This window comes from Scyliorhinus torazame, chromosome 18 (genome assembly GCF_047496885.1).
Source record: "Scyliorhinus torazame isolate Kashiwa2021f chromosome 18, sScyTor2.1, whole genome shotgun sequence".
NCBI lineage: Eukaryota > Metazoa > Chordata > Chondrichthyes > Carcharhiniformes > Scyliorhinidae > Scyliorhinus > Scyliorhinus torazame.
Window position 1 is genome coordinate 92,941,527 of NC_092724.1, and position 19,007 is coordinate 92,960,533.

At 46.1% G+C, this 19,007-nt stretch overlaps 1 protein-coding gene and 1 long non-coding RNA gene across 4 annotated transcripts in view; one reads left to right on the forward strand and one right to left on the reverse strand.

Moving 5' to 3' along the window:
- spata20 (spermatogenesis associated 20) overlaps positions 1-19,007 on the forward strand; it is a 763,436-nt gene that overhangs the window by 664,249 nt on the left and 80,180 nt on the right. The gene's annotated exons all lie outside the window — the stretch shown is intronic.
- LOC140395372 (uncharacterized) overlaps positions 1-19,007 on the reverse strand; it is a 203,994-nt gene that overhangs the window by 10,329 nt on the left and 174,658 nt on the right. Inside the window, exon 2 of the long non-coding RNA XR_011936167.1 lies at positions 6,171-6,287. This is a non-coding gene — a long non-coding RNA (uncharacterized lncRNA). The remainder of the gene's footprint in view (positions 1-6,170; positions 6,288-19,007) is intronic.

Below are 19,007 nucleotides of genomic sequence, written 5' to 3' on the forward strand. Positions count from 1 at the left end.
ATTCATAATGCTGAAGTGCAAAGGGACTTGGGAGTCCTAGTCCAGGATTCTCTAAAGGGAAACTTGCAGGTTGAGTCCGTAATTAAGAAAGCAAATGCAATGTTGTCATTCATCTCAAGAGGCTTGGAATATAAAAGCAGGGATGTACTTCTGAAGCTTTATATAGCATTAGTTAGGCCCCATTTAGAATACTGTAAATAATTTTGGGCCCCACACCTCAGGAAGGATATACTGGCACTGGAGCGGGTCCAGCGGAGATTCACACGGATGATCCCAGGAATGGTAGGCCTAACATACGATGAACGTCTGAGGATCCTGGGATTATATTCATTGGAGTTTAGGAGGTTGAGGGGAGATCTAATAGAAACTTACAAGATAATGAATGGCTTAGATAGGGTGGATGTAGGGAAGTTGTTTCCATTAGCAGGGGAGACTAGGACCCGGGTGCACAGCCTTAGAATAAAAGGGAGTCACTTTAGAACAGAGATGAGGAGAAATTTCTTCAGCCAGAGAGTGGTGGGTATGTGGAATTCATTGCCACAGAGGGCGGTGGAGGCCGGGACGTTGAGTGTCTTTAAGACAGAAGTTGATAAATTCTTGATTTCTCGAGGAATTAAGGGCTATGGAGAGAGAGCGGGTAAATGGAGTTGAAATCAGCCATGATTGAATGGTGGAGTGGACTCGATGGGCCGAATGGCCTTACTTCCACTCCTATGTCTTATGGTCTTATGGTCTCATTTCCCCTCTAGATTCGGGGAGAGGAGCTGTAGCATTGTGATTTTGGGAACCTTTGTCATTCCCATCCTACCATGCGTTCCTCCGTCTCTGCCATTAGATTCTACAATTTTGAATTCATGACCTCTAGTTATTGGCCTATTTGCCAAATGAAGTGTTTTAGTTTGCCTCTTTGCTTCATCATCTTGAAATTCATTACAGAATCAAAAGAATGGTTACAGCACAAAAGGTGGCCATTCAACCCAGTGAGCCTGTGCCTGCTCTCTGCCAGACCACTTCAGCTAGATTCACTATCCTGCCCTTTCCCCTTAGCCCTGCAATTTGTTTTCCCTTCAGGTGCTCATCCACTTCCTTTCCTAAGATTATGCCTGCACAATCTCAGGAAGTGTGTTCCAGATTATAATCACTCAGTTTTAAATAGATTTTTTCTCATGTCACCTTTGGTTCTTTTGCCAAATACTTTAAATCTATTTCCTCGGGTGTCGACCCTCCTACCAATGGGAACCAGTGTCTCTTTATCTCTCTGTCTGGACCCTTTAGATCTCCTATTAACATTCTCTGTTCCAAGATGAACATTCATAGTTTTCCAACCTCTCCTCAAAACTGAAGCCCCTTATTTTTGGTAACGTCTTGATAAACCTCCTCTGTACCTTTTCTATGGCCTTTACACCTTTCCTGAGATATGGGGCGAAATTCTCCGGAAACGGCGCGATGTCCGCCGACTGGCGCCCAAAACGGCGCAAATCAGACGGGCATCACGCCGCCCCAAAGGTGCGGAATGCTCCGCATCTTTGGGGGCCGAGCCCCAACATTGAGGGGCTAGGTCGGTGCCGGACGAATTTCCGCCCCGCCAGCTGGAGGAAAAGGTCTTTGGTGCCCCGCCAGCTGGCGCGGAAATGCCATCTCCGGGCGGCGCATGCACGGGAGTGTCAGCGGCCACTGACAGCTTCCCACGCATGCGCAGTGGAGGGAGTCTCTTCTGCCTCCGCCATGGTGGAGACCGTGGCGGAGGCGGAAGGGAAAGAGTGCCCCCACGGCACAGGCCCGCCTGCGGATCGGTGGGCCCCGATCGGGGGCCAGGCGACCGTGGGGGCACCCCCCGGGGCTAGATCGCCCCGCGCCCCCCCCCCCCAAGACCCCGGAGCCCAACCGCGCTGCCTTGTCCCGGCGGTAAGGTAGGTGGTTTAATTTACGCCGGCGGGACAGGCATTTTAGCGGCGGGACTTCGGCCCATTCGGGCCGGAGAATCGCGCGGGGGGGGGGGGGCCCGCCAACCATCGCGGCGCAATTCCCGCCCCTGCCGAATCTCCGGTGCCGGAGAATTCGGCAACCAGCGGGGGCGGGATTCACGCCAGCCCCCGCCGATTCTCCGACCCGGCGGGGGGTCGGAGAAGCTCGCCCATGGTGTCAAAATTATTCCCAATACTCCAGCTGAGGCCTAACAAGTGATTTATAAAGTTCTAACATGATCTGTTCGTTTTTATATTGCCAAACTAATCCAAAGGTTCATCATCACCTTCTCAAGTGCAATTAGGGCTCGGCAACAAATGGTGATCTTGCATGCAATGCTCAAATACTATTAAATCATTTTTTAAAATAAGCATTTTTAACTTGTTCTGCCACCTTTAAGGTTTCATGTACATGGACATCAAGGTCTCTCCTCATCTGCATTTTGCAAAATTATTCAATTAAATTGGCACGCCTTTCCAGTTTATTCCTCTCAAATTCACATTACTCTGCAATCATCCCTATCTGCCTTGTTTCTGCTTATTTCACCAACCTGTCTAAATCATCTGAAAACCTGTAACCATCTTCATCATGATCTGCTAGTTTGCCGAGTTTCATATAATTTGCAAACTTTATAAAGCTGCTTTCTCCAACTGAGTCTAGGTGTTTATTAAAATTTGAAAGAAGTAATGAACCCAAAGCTAACACTTGGGGAACATTACTGCAAAACACCTCCAGTCTGAAAAAAATAACCATCCACCACCATTGTTTACTTCCTGTCACTGAGCTAATTTCATATCCAGATTTTTCTGCCTTTCTTCAGCTCTGAAGAAGTCATCGGGATTTAAAATGTCAACTCTGTTCCTCTGTCCACAGATGCTGCCAGGCCTGCTGTGTTTTTCCAGAATTTCCTGTTTTTATTTCAGATTTCCAGCATCCACAGTATTTTGCCTTTATGTTCATGTCCATTCTGCCAATTTCCACTTAATATCATGGGCTTCCACTTTCTTAATATGTCCTGTGTGGTACTTTGTCCAATGCATTCTGAAAGTTCTATAAACAATATTGTTATGCCCTCATTCTTTGCTGTAGGCATGTAGTTCATTACCTATCAACATGTAATGTCTCTTCTGTATACCTGTATTCTGGCACCCCCTCCTTTCTCCTTTGCTGAATCTTCGTTGCTTAGCTCTTTGTATTCATATGGGGCGCGATTCTCCGCTCCCGCGCCGGTTGGGGTAAATCGCCTGGCGCGCCATTTTTCCCCACGACGCCGGTCCGACGCCCTCCCGCGAGTTCTGTGCAGCGCAGGCCAGAGAATCTCCCGGGACACCCAAAATGGCGATTCTCCGCTACACCCGCTATTCTCCGGACCAGATGGGCCGAGCGGCCTGCCCAAAACGACGGCTTCCCGCCGGCGCCATCCACACCTGGTCGCTGCCGGCGGTAACAGCGCGGGAACGCTGGGGGGGGGGGGGGGGGGCGGCCTGTGGTGGGGATGAGGGGGGTTCTTTCAGCGGGGTAGGACTCAAAAGGGTTCTGACCCGCGATCGGTGCCCTCTGAAGGAGGACCTCCTTTCCTCCGGGCCCCGCAAGATCCATCCGACATCTTCTTGTGGGGCGGCCTCGGGGAGGACGGCAACCATGCATGCGTGGGTGACGCCAGTTACGCGGCGGACGCGCGGCACTGCTTTTATGCGGCGCCAATGCCCGGCGCGCGCTGACGATGCTGCTTTCGCGGACCCCCCCCCCCCTGAGTTTCTCGCGGCCCCAATCCTAGCCCGTTTTCGGGCCCTGAATCGGTCGAGAACAGGGCCATTTCGCACCGTCGTGAACCTCGATGGCGTTCACGACGGTGTGGGCACTTAGTTGCGGGAGCGGAGAATCGCGCCCCTTATTATTCAAAGGCAAAACTTGTTTTTGTCTAACTGCTAACTGCACATTTGGAATTCACAGCTGAAGTGTCACAGGGAATTAGCACAAAGATCAGATAACAGTTAATTATTCCAACAAGTAGTTCAGTGTTTACACTAAGATGTTAATAAATAAAACCTATGCTACTTCCAGTTATCAAAACAGAATAAAAGGGTTTGCTTGTCCACAACGTTGACCACATCAATTCCCATTGCACCACATTGCTAAATTACTCTCTTTCCAATTTTCTCCCTTCTTGCCCCAGAGAGTGCTGATAGGAATACTCTGCCCTCTGATAAACTTGTCCAAGAAACCATTTTTCATGTCTGAGTTTCGAACGTGAGCAGCAGCAGATTATTTGACGAAGGAGGTGGCATCACAAAAGGATGGTCACTTGAGGACCACACTTGTAATTTCCAGCCAGCAGTCAGAAACTCCTCCAGCTCATTGGTGCAAAATGTACCAAAAGTAAAATCAACTTTATTCACAATACACAGTTACCAATATTGTCAGCGATACTTCATAGATTATCATAGAATTTACAGTGCAGAAGGAGGCCATTCGGCCCATCGGGTCTGCACCAGCTCTTGGAAAGAGCACCCGACCCCAGGTCAACACCTCCACCCTATCCCCATAACCCAGTAACCCCACCCAACACTAAGGGCAATTTTGGACACTAAGGGCAAGTTATCATGGCCAATCCACCTAACCTGCACATCTTTGGACTGTGGGAGGAAACCAGAGCACCCGGAGGAAACCCACGCACACACGGGGAGGATGTGCAGACTCCGCACAGACAGTGACCCAAGCCGGAATCGAACCTGGGACCCTGGAGCTGTGAAGCAATTGTGCTATCCACAATGCTACCGTGCTGCCCTTAATCGTGCTGCCCTTCATATCGCACCTTTGACATTGTGGGTGAGATTCTCCAGTCCCCAGCTGTGTATGTCTCACCAGTGCGTCGTTCACTGGTGACGGTATTCTATCTTCCCGCCGCTTGTCAATGGGATTTCCCATTGTAACTACCCCATGGCACCGGAAAACCTGCGGGTGGGAGTGCTGCTGGCGAGAAAAGTGAATTGCAGCAACCGGAGAATTCCGGCCAGTAAATATCCCAAGCTGTGTCATGGAAGATAAATGGGCAATGAATGTGACAAGAGAAGGATTAAGAGTAATCGTCAAAGGAGCAGTCAAAATGGGAAGTTTTGAGACGACTTTTGAATGTAAGGAGAGAGGGAACAACAAGAACTTGAATCTATATACTCTTTTAACACAGTAAAATATCCCAAGATACTACACAACAGAAAAATCAGGACAAAATTTAACATTGAATCAGAGAATACAGGTGACTGTAAAGAGGTAAGTTTTAAGGAAGGTCTTAAAGGTGGAGAGAGAGGCAGGAGAGGTTTAAGGACAGACTTGTAGAGCTTAAGGTCTAGGCAACTGAAGGCAGCATGAGGCACGGGGTCAGACAGAGAGATGACTGTGGGTTCCATCACCCATATTGGAGCAGCTGTGTGGGAAGACTGAGGACATGTGTAAGGAAAGAGGTTCCAAGACCAGGAAGGAATTGATAAATTACTGTAACTTCCTACATTCTTGTCTCATGAAATTAGAAGTGCCAGTCCTACAAGAATTAAAGATTAATCTCCTGGACACCGCAATGAGCAGGCCCTTCGAGGGATTCAGAGGGAATTTTTTTAAAAAAAAGTTATTTTTAAACTTTCCTTGAAATCCTTTGTTTATTAGTTATAAACATAATCGTGATGGGGGGGGGGGGGGGGCGACGGATGACTGTTTGTCGTCCATGCAGAGTGGGTTAAAGGTGGGAGGTTCTATGATAAAAGCATCAGGAATGCTTTCAACAGGAGTGATAAACTGATGTATGAAATGTTGAATAATGGGGAGCAAAACGTACAAAACGGCGAATGTGTCAAATGCACCCAACACAGAATGGCATTGAAATCACAACCGTCTCCCGAAGCCTGTTACCTCATTCTGTGAAACTATAACTACTAAATATTGTGATCAAGACCAAGTGAACTGGAGCAATATAAAATGCCACATGGGGCCATGTTGCCTGCAGAAAATTTAACAAAAAATAAACACGCTGTGACAGTTCACTCACCTGTATGAGTTATATTATCTGTGCTGTATTCTCAGGAACACAACAGCTGAAAAATACCTTGCAGACTCATATCTGTAAAATTCTCTGGAGAGATAACCTGTCAAGATGGCAACACAATATCTTACAGAGCTTCTGGTAAATGTTAACATACTGTGCAGTCACAAACCTACTGGACTCCTGCTGCTTCCTGTCCATTCATGGAAAACATGACCAATCAACAATGGGTGATCGCGGGGCTAATTCGTCAACAACTGTTAACTGCTCAGTTGTGGCCGACAAGGTACTGTGAGGATTAGAAACACAAAGGCAGAGAGTCAGAAAATGCAGATGTTGACTGAAAGACAGCTGACGTCTCTGTGTTTTGTGGCTCAGTTGTTAGCACTCTCGCCTCTTAGTCAACAGGATGTGGGTTCAATCCCCCACATTTCGCCCAAAATCTAGGCTGGTGCTCCAGTACAGTACTGAGGGAGTACTGCACTGTCAGAGGTGGGACATTAAGCTTTTTAAGCATACTTTCTCACCCACACTTTTTTTCCCTTAGGGAAGAATGATGAAAGAATTCCAGAGGTGAATGTCAGCCCATTGAACGCTCCCTCCGTGGCCAACAAGTTCAGGCGTTGAGCTTGAAATCTCGGTCAATCTTTATCTCTCAAGAATTACCACTAAAATAGATTATTCATTTATCACATTGTTGTTTGAGGGATTTGGTTGTGTGAAAATTGTCTGACACATTTTCTAAATTACAACAGTGATATTTCAAATGTACTCTGTTATTGCCATTGTCTGCACAATCCTGTATTGAGACCCTGAAAGGATTGCATTAAGTACTTTAGTCAGTCAGAACATTGTCTTCTCTATCAGAGATGTGATGTTCAAACCCATATTTCACATTATTATTAGTCATTTTCACAGAACAATTCAAATAGATTTTCTTTTGAAGTTCTCTTTATTCGTGCTGCATGACTTGGCTTTGAATCAAAATTATAACTAACAGGCAAGGTTGAATGGGCTGGGACACTTTTCTTGAAAAGGGAAGGCTGAGGAGGTAACTTGGTAGAGATCTTTAAAATTACCAAGTTGTTTGATAGGGTAGTTATAGAGAATGAGTGGAATTGAATGCCCCCCCCAACCCCCCGGAGGTGGTTTTTGGGGAGGGGGGGGGCATATAATCTGCAGGGAGGTGCGGGTAAAGACCCAATCACCTTCCCAACTTCCTTCAATTAAATCCGTGGTGCGAAGGGTTGAGAATGACCTTCCCACGTAATATAAATAATATTTGTGAGTCCTTTGTACTTAATACTCAACTAGTAAAAGAAATAAAATACAGTGAAGATAACTAATTAACTATACAATGTAATAATGAAATAACTGATAACTTCTCTCTCTAGTTATTCTATGTCTTGTCTGTTCACTCTCCTGAAGCATGCTCCGTCCGAAAGAGCGGGAAAGTCTTTTGTATTATCTGATAGTGAGACATCTAGTGTTGAATTGACTGTACTACTTTTACATACATTGATCATGTATATTGATATACAGAGATCACTACAGGCAGAAATCTCACTTGACAGGACCTGCAGCCTGGTGGGAGGAATCCTGCCTAATTGAGCAGACCCATCTGCGCCAAGGGCTGTTCACACATTTCTTTCAGTGAGTGATATGAATATGACACAGCTCCTTATGCATATGATCAGTGGCTATCATTAGAGGTCACCCTTTACTTTGCATCCAAGTCTTTAGCCTCACATTATTATTTACACATCCTCCTACACCTCCCACCAAATTGCCTGTTTTAAAAAGGGATAGTCTCTTTGGTGATTTCACCAGTCTTCCTGACAGGTGCAGAGCTCTTTCTGAAGTATTTGGAAATACATTTCTTCCGAGGTCAGTTCTTAGGAGCTGTCATGCCTGTTTCCATCATTTGTGGCTCTGTAGGTGCGACATTCTCCTGAGAATGTAACCTATCCTGTTAATGGTTTTCTGTCCATTGAACTCAGGGCAGCTTTGTTGCTTGGAGTGATTTCTGACAGCGTCTTGACCAGATATGATCTTGATTGAAGTATCTTCTCTATTACAGTACGTTCTCGTTGCCGGTCTGTGATCCATACTCTCTCCCCTTTCGAGAGCTGCAAAGTCATGAGCCCTTTGTTTTTGGTTAAAAGTATGGACTGCATACTTTTCTCTGTAAGTTTCTTCTTTTTTCTAGCCCCACCATGGTCTTCCACCGTGGCATTTGGTAGCAACGTGTGAGAAAGGAATGTAAGTCGCGTTCTTAGCCAGCAACCCATCAGAGCCTCTCATGAGGAAAAATTGTACGTGACAGTGTAGCACCTCGGTCCAGCAAGAATAACAGTCTACTACAATTACTGAGAAATATTTTCCCTTTCTATTCAAACAAATCCTTGCCAAGACATTCCCAAGGCGTGAATAGGAAGGAGGAGGAAAGAAGTGGCTCTTTCCGCTCCTGCTTGTGAATGGCACAGGTGACAAAGTTGAAGACCATCTCTTCGGTAGAGAATTAATACCTTGTCATCATACCTGCACCCTGGCACAACATTTATTGATACCTAGATGTCCTGGTGAATCTTTTGGAAGACTTCCAGGTGAAGAATTGGAAAATAAATATTTCTTGGTGATAGCAATAGGTTGTTATTCCCGCTGGAGGTGCAAAAGCTACCTGGCTTCATCTCTGAAATGTTTATCACCTCCTTGTTCTTGCATGTTCTTGGCATTCAGATATTGTCATCTCTGACAGTGGGCCACAATTCATTACTTCTTTGCAGTGTCATAGGGATTTGTGCGTGTCACAAGTTCGCCAAAGTACCCTCTGTCTAATCGGAACGTTGAGCAAGGAATATCTGCTGTAAAAGATCTACTAAGGAAGACGTACGACTTTGAGCTCACTCTGCATAGTTATCACTCTACACCATTGCAGAATGGTTGTTCACACGGTGAGATCTCTGCCCACCACTGGTTGATTACCAACGGCAGCTACATGAGGCCCTTAAGTGACCCTCAAGTGGCCATTTAAGGGCCTCAGTTGATTTCCGAGTGGGAAGGCCATTCTCAACCCTTCCGACTCCTTCAACCCTAACAAATCTCATGTCGCTTTTGCTTCTTTTGCCAATTATTTTAAATCTGTGCCCTCCCATTCTCAATCCTTTCATGAGTGGGAACAGTTTCTACCTACCCTGTCCAGACCTCTCTATCAAATCTCCTCTCAGCCATCTTTCCTCCAAGGAAAAGTGTACAAAGTTCTTCAATCTTAGTTCATAACTTAAGTTCCTGATGTCGGAACCATTCTTGTAAAATTCTTCTGCATTCTCTCCAATGCTTTCACATCCTTCCTAAAGCGTGGCAGTCAAAACTGTACGCAATAGTCCAGCTGAGATCTAATACAAGTTCAACATAACCACCTTGTTCTTGTACCCTTATGGTAGCAATTTAACAAATTGGTTGACTCGGCCCATAAATCTTTGTTTGAGTGTGTCATCCTGAAAATCCTTCCAACATGCTAGTGGCTGGCGGTAAGAGTGGGGGAGATTACTAGTCAGCCATGCTTGATGTGGAGTGACGCTCCTCAAGCTATAAGCCCCAGACGACAGACTAGCAACCTTTGCTGGGAATAACTAATTATGGAAACAGTGCCTTAGTGCACCGATAGGTGCGGGAACAAAATTTGAATAAACCTTTGTGCTGTGTTGTATTTACGGGTAGCAGGAATTCCTGTATTGCTTTTGTTGTGTGTGGCTGTGTTAAATTCAGTTGCTTGTATAATGTGCCCTTAGAACCTTTGGTAATACCAAGATGCCATAGGAAACTCATATTTGTCACTGAGTGTTGAGCCAGCATCTTGCAGCTTTAGTAAGACGTCTCTGATCAGTTTGACATGTTCTTATTTTGTTGAGCCATGAATCAAAATGTTATCCACGTGGTATATGCCGCCTTCCCTACCCTCTAGTAAGTTGGACATCGTCCTTTGGGAAGCTTCTGAGGTGGATGTGATGCCAAATGGCAGGTGGTTAAAACATACAGTCCAAAGGCCGTAATGAAAATGGTTAGGAATTTTGACTCCTGATTCTTTGGTAGCTGCCAGAATCCGCTGTTGGTCACAAGTTTGATGAAGATTGTAATTTTTGCAAGTTTGGCCAAGTTCTCATTTACTGACGTCATTGGATGTTTTCCTGTGCTGCTGGTCTTTCTAGTTTCTGAGCTGCCCTCATGTTTTTCCTCTGGTGTGGTTGCTGAGTTCTTGAAGCCATTCACTCGATGCTCTGCCCTGCTGGGCTTCTCCCACCTTTCGCTACTGTTCCTCTGTGTATGTAGTAACTACTGCCACCTATGTTATTGTGGATACTGCTCAAGAGAGTCCATGGCAGGACAAAGCAGAGCTGGTGTGTGCTGCAGGTCCTCTGGTAAACAATCCATTAAGAAGACGCTGAAATCAGGAACAAAGCAGTATAAAAATGATTTCTTGAGATATGACTTTATTAATTGTGCCAGTTGAAATCTGGATGCGAAACCCCTGTGTGTTATATGCAGGGAAGTACTGGCAAATGAAAGTTTAAAACTTCAAAGGCATTTGAAGTCTAAGCATGGCAAGATTAGAGGACAAACCTCTTGATTTTTTCAAAGGATGCAGCAAGAACTTCAATTGTCAGCTGAAGCTCTCAGCAGAAATGTAACATTGAATGACAAAGCAAGTGAGACCGTGAGGACCAAGCAGGCTCACCTGTCGCATTAAAGGTAAGCAATAATGGTGTGTCGCGAAGGTCAGCCGGCGTGAGACGCGACGGTCAGCTGGCATGGGTCGCGATGGTCGACCGCCATGGGTCGCGAAGGTCAGGCGGCATGGGTTCTGATGGTCGGCCGGTTGGTAAAAGTGGGTCCCGGGAAAAAAAAGTTTGGAGAGGCAAGGACTGATTAGGGTCAGTCAGCATGGCTTTGTGAGTGGAAAATCTTGTCTCACGAATTTGATTGAGTTTTTTGAAGGGGTAACCAAGAAGGTAGATGAGGACAGTACCATTGACGTTGTCGACATGGACTTTAGCAAGGCCTTTGACAAGGTACCACATGGTAGGTTTATGCAAAAGGTTAAATCTCACAGAATCTAGGGTGAGGTAGCCAATTGGATGCAAAATTGGCTTGACGACAGAAGACAAAGGATGGTTGTGGAGGGTTGCTTTTCAAACTGGAGGCCTGTGACCAGCCGTGTGCCTCAGGGGTCAGTGGTAGGTGCACTGTTATTTGTTATTTATATTAATGATTTGGATGAGAATTTAGGAGGCATGGTTAGTAAGTTTGCAGATGACACCAAGATTGGTGGCATAGTGGACAGTGAAGAAGGCTATCTAGGATTGCAGTGGGATCTTGATCAATTGGGCCAGTGGGCTAATGAATGGCAAATTGAGTTTAATTTAGATAAATGCATTAGGGATGCATTTTGGTAGATCAAATCGGGGCATGACCTACTCAGTTAATGGTAGGAAGTTGGGGAGAGTTATAGAGCTAAGAGATCTGGGAGTACAGGTTCATAGCTCCTTGAAATTGGAGTCACAGGTGGACAGGGTGGTGAAGAAGGCATTCGGCATGCTTGGTTTCATTGGTCAGATCATTGAATACAGGAGTTGGGACGTCTTGCTGAAGTTGTACAAGACATTAGTGAGGCCACACTTGGAATGCTGTGTACAGTTCTGGTCACCCTATTATAGAAAGGATATTATTAAACTAGAAAGAGTGCAGAAAACATTTACTCAGATGCGACCTGAACTTGATGGTTTGAGTTTTAAGGAGAGGCTGGATAGACTGGGACCTTTTTCCCTGGAGCGTAGGAGGCTTAGGTGTGATCTTATAGAGATCTATAAAATAATGAGGGGCGTAGTCAACGTCTTTTCCCAAAGGTAGGGGGCGGGATTCTGTGATCCTGAGGCTTAGTGTTGACGCCGTCGTAAACGCCGTCGTGTTTCTCGACGGGGTCAGCATGCCCTCAGGAGCAGAAATTCTGACCCCTACAGGGGGCCAGCACAGCACTGGAGCGACCCACGCCGTTCCAGCTGCCGATCCCCAGCGTCAGACAGGCGGCGCGGGTCTGCGCATGTGCAGTGGCACCGGCACCAACGCATGATTGCCGTGCATGCGCAGTGGCTCCCATCTCCGCGCTGGCCCTACATGGCATAGGGCTACATGGGCCGGCGCGGAACAAAAGCCCAAGAGGCCGGCCCGCCGATCGGTAGGCCCCGATCGCGGGCCAGGCCACAGCGGAGGCTCCCCCCTCCACCAGGCCGCCCCCAGATGCACCCACGCAGAGGTCCCGCCGGGTAAGAGCAGGTGTGGATGGCACCGGCGGGACTCGGCTTTTTTAGCGTGGCCCATCCCGGGCCGAGAATCGCCGGGTGGGGCCCCGAAGGTGGCCCCCAACCGGCACCACGACGACTGCGCCAGCGCCAATGGTACCAATTCTCCACTCTACGGAGAATTGTCGGGGCGGCGTGGCGCAATTCGCGCCGGTCCCGGCAATTCTCTGGCCCGACCCCAGGGTGAGAGAATCCCGCCCAGGATGTCTAAAACATCCGTAGGTTTGAGGTGAGGGGGGAGAGATACAAAAGGGTCCAAAGAGGCATTTTTTTCACACACAGGGTGGTGAGTATCTGAAACGAGCTTACAGATGCAGTAGTAGAGGTGGGTACAATTTTCGCTTTTAAAAACCATTCAGACAGTTATATGGGAAAGCTGCGTATAGAGGGTTGCGGGCCAAATGCAGGCAATTGGGACTAGCTTTGTGGTTAAAAGCTGGGCGGCATGGACAAGTTGGGACGAAGGGCCTGTTTTCAAACTGTAAGACTCTATGACTAAATACACTGTTGTAGATGATACATATTGCTGCCACCGTACATCGGAGGTAGAGGGAATGAGTAGGTGTGGATGGGGCGTCAATCAAGTCGGCTGCTTTATCTCTGATGGTATTGAGCTTCTTGAGTATTGGTGGAGCTGCACTCATCCCTGTAAGTGAAGAGTATTCCATCATACTCCTGATTTGTGGCTTGTAGATAATGGACAGTCTTTGGGAAGGTGAGTTACCACTATAACTCACTATAATAGCCACTATATTTATATGGTCAGTTCAATTCAGTTTCTGGTCAATGGTAACCCGCAAGATGTTGATAGTGGGGGATTCAGTGATAGTAATGCCATTGAATGTCAAGGGCAAGGTTAGAATCTCTCTTTTTGGAGATGGTCATAGTGTGGAACTTGTGGGGCACAAATGTTACTTGTCATTTGCCAGCCTGGATATTGTCCAGGTCTTGCTGCATTTGGACAGGGACTGTTTCAGTATCATTGGATTCGCGAATGATGGTTGGGCCGACAACACTACCTGAAAGAATTCCTGCAGTGATGTCCTGGAGTGAGATAATTGACCTCCAACAATCACAACCACCTTCCTTTGTACTAGGTATGACTCCAACCAGGTGAGAAGTTTCCCACTGATTCCCATTGACTTCAGTTTTTTTTTTAAAACGCATTTTATTCATACTTGCATCAAAGCAGGTTACAGCAAATAAACACACCAGGAAACATTCTTCCCAACAATCAACTATACAGTTTGTACAGATTTTTTTCCTTTTTCACCCCCCTTCCCCATCACCCACCCCCCCTGCGACGAACAGCTCCTCAAACACGGTCACAAACATCCCCCACATTTCTCAAACTCCCCTGCTGAGCCCCTTAACTCATACTTTATCTTCTCTAACCGCAGGAAGTCACCCAACCATGCTGCTACCTCCGGTGGTGATGCCGACCTCCACTCCAGCAAAATTCGTCGTCGTGCAAACAGAGAGGCAAAGGCCAAGACATCGGCCTTCCTCCACTCCATAAGCTCCGGCTTCTCTGAAGCCCAAAATATCGCCACCAAAGGGTCCAGGTCCACTCCCTCCTCCACTATCCTGGCTAAGGCCGCGAACACTCCTGCCCAGAATCTGCCCAATTTTTCACAACCCCAAAACATGTGCGCATGATTCGCTGGCCCCCGCCCACACCTCTCACACTCATCTGCTACCCCCTGAAAGAACCCACTTATTCTCGCCCGAGTCATATGCACCCTGTGCACAACCTTAAACTGTATCAGGCTCATCCTTGCACAAGAGGCGGTCCCGTTTACCCTTCGCAATGCCTCACTCCATACTCCCCAATTGATCTCCATTCCCAACTCCGCTTCCCATTTCTCCTTGAACTTCACCACCCGCTCATCTCCCTGCACCCCCAGCCACTTATATATATTTCCCCAGTTCTTCCCTCTCCTTCCACATCCGGAAGCAGCAGTCGCTCCAGCAGGGTGTTTCCCGGCAATCTCGGGAACTCCTTCCAGACCTTTCGTGCAAAGTCCCTAACCTGTAGATACCTGAACTCACTACTCCTCGGCAGCATTGACTTCAGTTTTGCTAGCCCTTCTTAATACCACATCGGTCAAATGCTGCCTTGACATCAAGGACAGCCACACTCACCTCACTTCCAGAGTTCAGTTATTTTGTGCCTGTTTGAACCAAAGCTATAATGAGGTCAGGAACTGAGTGACCCAAAACTCAGCTTAAGGTTAAATCAGAAGTATTGTTTATTCATACATTCAAATCCGGAGGATGGTCATCATAACTACATAAATACATAAGCACACAAGTAGGAGATGAGAAAGAAAAAAGTTTTACAATTCATAAAAGATTAAGAGTCCAGAATGCTATTGTCCAGTGAGGGTTCCTTTACATAGGAGTTAAAGTTCAGGTGGGTTCAGCTAGCTGAAAGCAGGAGTTGCCAAATTCCTTCAAAATTGGTGACATCACAACAATTGAGGTTGGTATACAGAGATTTGGTCCACTCTACAGGCAATGGTAGGAATCATTCAGTTGACCAGGCTTCAAGGGGGTTTGGACTTGCGGCATATATGGAGTCCTGTTTGACATGCTGGATGTTAACAGCAGATGCACTGGGAGTCCAGGAATGTAACATTCTATATGAATATACATATGAACATATAAAGGTCAAAGTAACTAAGGTCACGTAGTGTTGCTCATTGAAAGCGAGTTTCAGGTTAACAATCAGTTTTCATGTCTCTGGTCAAAATCCCTTGTTCACTCTGGAAGATAGATGGTGGCTATTAGCGCATCGGCAGGTATAACAATTTTCATTGGCTCTCTCTTTATTGTAAGTCCAGGCAGGGGAGACAAACCACTTTCTGCTCCCCTGTTTCATTGATTCTAATGGGTCCACACAATGATAAGTGTGATATTCCATAAGGACAAGATTTGAGCTTTGTCTTGAAATTACTGTTGGAAGTTTCCAGCCCTGTAGTCAACTTGCAAATTCTGTACCTGCAGCAGCATTCTTTGTTTCGGCAAAGCCCATTTTTAAATAAGCAGAAAGTAATGTTTGATTTAACAGTTTAGTATCTCTCTCATATCTTTTGGACATGACAAGTTCCATAGGTTTTGAGATTTTGGCCTCAACAATTACAGAACTGGCTGAGGTGCGGTGTAAAGTTTCAGATCCACATTACCTTTTTTTATGCGGCTAGTTGTATTGATCTGGAATTCATCATCTGAAAGGCTGGTAAAATCAGGTCCAGTGGTATCATTTAAAAGGAAATTGGACATAGGCTTGAAAAGGAAAAAACTGCTGTGCTCTGAGGATAGAGATAATTCTTTCAAAGAGCTGGCACAGACATGGTGGACTAAATGATTTCCCTCTTCCATGACTAAGGGTAGGATTGAGCTTGAGTGGTACATATGGTTAATAGCTTCTCAATATTCAATGTCTACCCAAACAAAGATTCTGAAGGGGCCAATAGTGTGAATGTTGAGAGATTCCAGGCTTCAAGGGGGTTTGGACTTGCGGCATATATGGAGTCCTGTTTGACATGCTGGATGTTAACAGCAGATGCACTGGGAGTCCAGGAATGTAACATTCTATATGAATATACATATGAACATATAAAGGTCAAAGTAACTAAGGTCATGTAGTGTTGCTCATTGATAGCGGGTTTCAGATTAACAATCAGTTTTCATGTCTCTGGTCAAAATCCCTTGTTCACCTTGGGAGATAGATGGTGGCTATTAGCGCATCGGCAGGTATAACAATTTTCATTGGCTCTCTATTGTAAGTCCAGGCAGGGGAGACAAACCACTTTCTGCTCCCCTGTTTCGCTGGCTGGCGAATCAAGAACACGGGGCTCAGCCTCAGGATAAGGGGGCTTGTCATTTAGGATGAGGATGAGGAGAAATTATTTCACTCAAAGGTTTTGAATCTTTGGAATTCTTTACCGCAGAGAGTTGTGGATACTCCATCGTTGAATACATTTAAAACTATGACAGACAGATTTTCGGGTTCTCAGGGAATCAGGGGTATGGGGAGTGGGCAGGAAAGTGGAGTTGAAACCCATGATCAGCAATGATATTGAATGGCGGGATCATATGGTCTACTCCAGTACCTATTCCTTGTGTAAAGACATTTAGGAGGCACCATGCTGCTCATCTCATGGACTATAACCCAGCAGGACATCAGGACAGTACACAAGGCTTTCAGGAGTGGGCAGGGCACCTGAGTGTTCAAAATAAAGCTGGGAGAAAATAACTTGTTCTCAAAGTGACAGAATCTCACTTTGAGACAAGAAATTAGAGAAGCTGTGAAGTTACTTTTGAATGAATTGAAGTTCTATAGTGAGACAAATTGTGTCTGATGGTTCAAGGCACCTATGTCTGCTTTCTTTTTTGCCATCTGTTCAGATTTTGCAGCCTCCAGCGGAGGCATACCTCAGACTCTCAGATAAGTTGTCATCACTTCTATACATATATATATATATCTTAGATTTGTTTGTCATTTTCTGAACATGGCCTGTCATGGAAAGTAGAGTTTTACAGTGTAAGGAATTCCAGGAGCATTGTGACATTCCTGAGGGGACACTACTTGCTGTTTTCACAGTGCTCCCTGAACTGTGACAGCAGGTCTGTTAAGAGCCTAAGTAACAGCCTCAAGCACTCTCTTTTAACACTTAGTGTCAAATGCTACCGGGACTTGATGGCTTGAGTTATAAGATAAATAGTTTTTTGAAGAAAAAAGGGATTAAGGTTATGGTGTTCGGGCCGGAAAGTGGAGCTGAGTCCACAAAAGATCAGCCATGATCTCATTGAATGGCGGAGCAGGCTCGAGGGGCCAGATGGCCTACTCCTGCTCCTAGTGCTTATGTTCTCATGTTCTTATAAGGAGAGGCTGGATAGACTGGGACTTTTTTCCCTGGAGCATAGGAGACTTGGGGGTGATCTTATAGAGATCTACAAAATAATGAGGGCACAGATAAGGTAGATAGTCAACATCTTTTCCCAAAGGTAGGGGAGTCTGAAAATAGAGGGCGTAGGTTTAAGGTAAGAGGAGAGAGATACAAAAGGGTTCAGAGTGGCAGTTTTTTCACACGGGGTGGTGAGTGCCTGGAACGAACTTCCAGAGACAGTAGTAGAGGCGGGTACAATTTTGTTTTTCAAAAAATATTTAGACAATTATATGGGAAAGCTGGGTATAGAATCATAGAATCTACACTGCAGAAGGAGGCCATTCAGCCCATCAAGTCTGCACCAGCCCTTGGAAAGAGCGCCCTATTTAAGCCTCCAACCTATCCCCGTAACCCAGTAACCCCACCTAACCTTTTTGGGCACTAAGGGCAATTTATCATGGCCAATCTACCTAACCTACACATCTTTGGACTGTGGGAGGAAACCGGAGCACCCGGAGGAAGCCCACGCAGACACGGGGAGACCGTGCAGACTCCGCAAAGACAGTGACCCAACCCGGGAATCGAACCTGGGACCCTGGAGCTGTGAAGCAACTGTGATAACTACTGTACTACCGTGCTGCCCTATAAAGGGTTATGGGCCAAATGTGGGCAATTGGTACTAGCTTAGGGTAAAAATTGGGTGGCATTGAAAGTTGGGCCGATGGGCCTGTTTCCATGCTATAAACCTCTATGCCTCTAGTGCCTCACCCAACATTCCTGGCATCGCTAATTGTTCTTATTGTTCCTTCTCAGCTGGCTCCTTCAAGTTTCTAAGGAATATGACATCATGAACATGCCATTACCAGAAGGTATCCTGGTCGCCATAATCCTTTAATATATAACAGCTACATGCAGCCTAATATTCGAGGCTGTGAAACTGGCCTAAATCATTGCACAGAATTTACAGCACAGTAACAGGCCATTAGGTGTCAGTGGTCTATGCTGCAAGGAGCCTCCTCCCACCCGAACCCGACTAGTCCAACTTCCTCTGCCTTTCCTCATCTAGCTTCCCCTTCAATGCATCTATGCTATTCACCTCTACCACTCCATGTGGTAGCGAGTTTCACATTGTAAACATGCTGGATAAGGAATATTTCCTGAATTCTTTATTGCATTTATTAGTGAGTACCTCATTTTCATGACTCCAGTGTGAAACTGGTTCATTGCAAATTAGCAGTTAGTTTTACACCGAGCCCATTTTTTTTCCCATGAGGCTAGCAGAAAGGAAAGTCAAGCACGGTGTAAAGCAGGCCTCCGATTTGCTATGAACCGGTTCTGTGCTGCTAGCGAACAGCAGTCGTCCTCCCCCCCCCCCCCACCCCTCCCAGATGTCTAGATTAGTAGAAATGGTACTGTTCAGGTTTCCTTTGCTGAAGAGCCAGAGAGTTTGGACTGCAGAGCTCATGAGGAATTTGGATAAAGACTAAGTGGAGAGAATAGATTCATGTGGCAAGAATGGTTGTAGCTCGAATAAACACACAGAGTTCTTACTCCTAATGTTAATGCAGGCTAATGATCAGGAATGGGAAATGGTGCTGAAATTTGTTTTTCTCCCTTTCCTAGCTCAGGGGCCCAGTGTCCACTTGTAACATACCAACTGCTTCCTTAGCTGATGTCAGTTATTTCAATACAAAGGGGTTCCACTCACCAGGTCTGGGAAGCTCTGTGATGACTGCTTCACCAGCAGTCTGTCCTGCC